The sequence below is a fragment of the Ornithorhynchus anatinus genome, chromosome 11 (assembly GCF_004115215.2).
Source record: "Ornithorhynchus anatinus isolate Pmale09 chromosome 11, mOrnAna1.pri.v4, whole genome shotgun sequence".
Classification (NCBI taxonomy): domain Eukaryota; kingdom Metazoa; phylum Chordata; class Mammalia; order Monotremata; family Ornithorhynchidae; genus Ornithorhynchus; species Ornithorhynchus anatinus.
This window is the reverse complement of record NC_041738.1, coordinates 56,820,232-56,824,266: the sequence shown is the minus strand read 5'-3', so window position 1 is coordinate 56,824,266 and position 4,035 is coordinate 56,820,232.

Sequence of the window (4,035 nt, the reverse complement as noted above, 5' to 3'; positions counted from 1 at the left end):
TGCAGGAGAATCATCGTCCTCATCCTCCTCATCATAATGGTGGTATCTGTTAAGCGCTTACTATGTGCAAAGCACTGTTCCAAGCGCTGGGGGGATTCAAGGTGATCAGGTTGTCCCACTTGGGGCTCCCAGTCTTCATCCCCATTTTCCAGATGCGGGAGCTGAGGCCCAGAGAAGTGAAGTGGCTTGCCCGAGGTCACCCAGCAGACAAAGTGGCGGAGGCGGGATTAGAACCCACGACCTCCGACTCCCAAGCCCGGGCTCTTTCCACTAAGCCTCGACCCTCCTCCGGGGGCTCCCCGCTCCCCGGGAAGTCGGGGGTCAACCGAGGGTCGGCCAGGACTACCCTGCCCTGGCCAGCCCCTGCCTCGGCCCAGCCTGGTGAGGAGGGGGGTGGTGTCCCCTGTCCTTAGCCACCAGGACTGTCCGCAGCCCCCCACCCCCCACTGCCGCAGACCCGCCTACAGTCTGATCGAAATCCCTCCTGCTGCTGCCTCACGCAGACGCTCAGTTCAAAAGCCTCGGGGATCAGGGGGTTCTGTCCTCCCTCCCCTCTTTCCCAGCCCCCTCCCATCCCCGGACTCCATCCTCAAAGTCAGGGGAGGTGGGGAGGTCTCCTGGGGGCGGGGGGCGCCTGTTTGTCTGACGAAACCCCCCCAACTTCCCCGGGGAGCAATTTGTCGGCTTCCTTTAGCTGCGGGGGAAGGGGCTCATTAGCTCCGAGCCACCTGCCGGGCTCGGACAGAGAGTCCTCCCCGACTGGCTCGGCAGATCGCTGGGTGACGGGGGACTGCCGGTGGTATTGTCTACAGGGCCCCAGTAAACCCTAGTTCTGTCCTGGGCTGGACTCCCAGACAATTCAGAAAGAATCCTCAGCCTACAAGGGCCAATAAGATCCTCTAGAGAGACACACAACCACACAAACACAGACACAGACAACACACACGGTTCGGACGCTGAGCTAGACACTAAGACCCGGCCTCAGATTCAGACCCACAGACACAGAAAACGCGCACTGTTCAGACGCTCAGCTAGATACTAAGACCCGGCCTCAGATTCAGACCCACAGACAAAGAAAACGCACACTGTCCGGACGCTCAGCTAGACACTAAGACCCAGCTTCAGACACCGTTTAGACACTCAGCTAGACACTAAGACCTGGCCTCAGATTCAGACCCACAGACACAGAAAACACACACTGTTCAGATGCTCGGCTAGACACTAAGAGCCGGCCTTAGATTCAGACCTTCAGACACAGAAATAACACACGGTTCAGACGCTCAGCTAGACACTAAGACCCAGCCTCAGACACCGTTTAGACACTCAGCTAGACACTAAGACCCGGCCTCAGATTCAGGCCCACAGACACAGAAAACACACACCGTTCAGACGCTCGGCTAGACACTAAGACCCGGCCTCAGATTCAGACCTTCAGACACAGAAATCACACAAGGTTCAGACGCTCAGCTAGACACTAAGACCTGGCCTCAGATTCAGACCCTCAGACACAGAAAACACACAGGGTTCAGACGCTGAGAGAGACACTAAGACCCAGGCCCAGACTCACCTTCAGGCACAGAAAAAGCACACACGCGGAAGCACAGACACGCAGACACAATCAATCAATTTGTCAATCAGAGGTATTTATTGAGCGGCCATTGTGTGTGGGGGCACTGTACTAGGCGCTTGGGAGAGTACAGTAATAATAGTAATGTTGGTATTAGTTAAGTGCTTACTATGTGCCAAGCACTGCAATACACTGAGTTGGTAGACACGATTCCTGGCCTCAAGGTGCTGACAATCTAACAGAGGAGAAAGACTTTAAAATAAATGACAAAAACGGAAATCACTAGGGCATAAGTACTGTATAAGTATACTGTATGAAGTACATATAGTGAGAAGCAGCGTGGCTTAGTGGAAAGAGCACGGGTTTGGGAGTCAGAGGTCGTGGGTTCTAATCCCAACTCCGTGTGACCTTGGGCAAGTCATTAACTTCCCTGTGCCTCAGTTACCTTATCTGTAAAATGAGGATGAAGACTGTGAGCCCCACATGGGGCAACCTCATTACCTTGTATCTACCCAGCACTTAGAACAGTCCCTTGCACATAGTAAGTGCTTAACAAATACCATTATTATTATTATTATTATTATTACATATGTACTGTGCTGCTGGGGATGGGTGAGTATCAAACTGCTTAGTGGGTAAACTCGTTGTAGGCAGGGAATGTGTCAGTTTATGTTATATTGTACTCTCCCAAGTGCTTAGTGCAGCGCTTTGCACACAGTAAACGCTGAATAAATACGATTGAATGAATGAATACGGACCTAAGTGCATAGATGACCCAGAGGGGAATGCGAATAGGGTGGGGAAATGAGTAGTCAGGGAAGGCTTCTTGGAGGAAATGTGATTTTTAGGAGGACTTTGAAGACAGGGAGAGTGGTGGATAATAATAATGTTGGTATTTGTTAAGCGCTTACTATGTGCAGAGCACTGTTCTAAGCGCTGGGGGGAGACATGGGGGAATCAGGTTGTCCCACATGGGGCTCACAGTCTTAATCCCCAGTTTACAGATGAGGTAACTGAGGCCCAGAGAAGTTAAGTCACTTGCCCACAGTCACATAGCTGACAAGCGGCAGAGCTGGGATTCGAACTCATGACCTCTGACTCCAAAGCCCATACTCTTTCCACTGAGCCACGCTGGATGGTCGGATGAGGGGAGGGTTGAGGGGAGGGTTCCAGGCCAGAAGGAAGATTTGAGCGAGGGGTCTGCGGGGAGACCGACGAGACTGAGCCACAGTGACTAGGTTGGCATTAGAGGAGCAAAGCGTGTGAGCTGGGTTGTAATCATTAGCCGCAGCTTCACTGATTCATCACCCCCACCTTAGCATTCTCGTGCCAGTGCATATTAGTTCCTTTATTATTTACTGATCTATTGATTTAATGGGTTACTTTTGTTTTTGTCATTTGTATCTTACTCTTTTCCCTATTGCGTTTCTGTAATTTGCACCCACTTGTCTCACACATTATATTGTGCACGCCTTGGGGGGCCGGGATTGTGTCTGTTACTTATTATTATAATTATTATCGTGGTATTCGTTAAACACTTACTGTCATCCAGGCACTATATTTTTACTTAATAATGATAATTTTGGTATTTGTTAAGCGCTTACTGTGTGTCAAGGGCTATACTAAGCGCTGGGATGGATACAAGCAAATTGGGTTGGACACAGTCCCTGTCCCACGTAGGGCTCACAGTCTTCTGTCCTCTAGATTGTATGCTCTTTGTGGGCAGGGAACACGTCTACCCACTCTGTCCTATTGTAATCTCCTAGCGCTTAGTATAATGTCCTGCACACAGTAAGCGCTCAATAAATACGATTGATTGATGAGTTTGTTCTCAAAATTGCAGTACAATGACCCGCCCTCAGTAGCCTCTCAGTATAGCGCTCTGCAGGCAGAGGGCATCTGGTGTGGTGCGGTTAAGGATGCGGAGGTTTGTTTTACAGCTGGTGCGCAGTGCCCCACAGATCGAGGGGTGTTTGCGGGAACAGTGCTTGGCACATAGTAAGCGCTTAACAAACACCATCATTATTATTAACTAAACACACCTCCCGGAGGATGCGGTGGGGGCTGGGTGTGTCTGTCTGGGCGATGGCAGGACCCCCCCCCATGTGGGGCAATCTGATTACCTTGTATCTACCTTAGCTCTTAGAACAGTGCTTGGCATGCAGTAAGTGCTTAATAAGTAGCACAGTAATAATAAGTATTATTATTTAGGTTCCAATACCAGCTCTGCCGCATCTCTGCTGGGTGACCTTGGCCAGCTCTTTGCCTCAGTTCCCTCATCTGCAAAATGGGGACCTGTTCTCCCTGGCCATAACCTGTTCTCCCTCCCACTTAGAATCTGGGACCTGATTGTTTTATAATAATAATGATAATTGTAGTATTTGTTAAGCGCTTACTATGTGCTAGGCACCTTACTAAGCGCTGGGGTAGATGCAAGCAAATCGGGTTGGTCACGGTTCCCGTCCCAC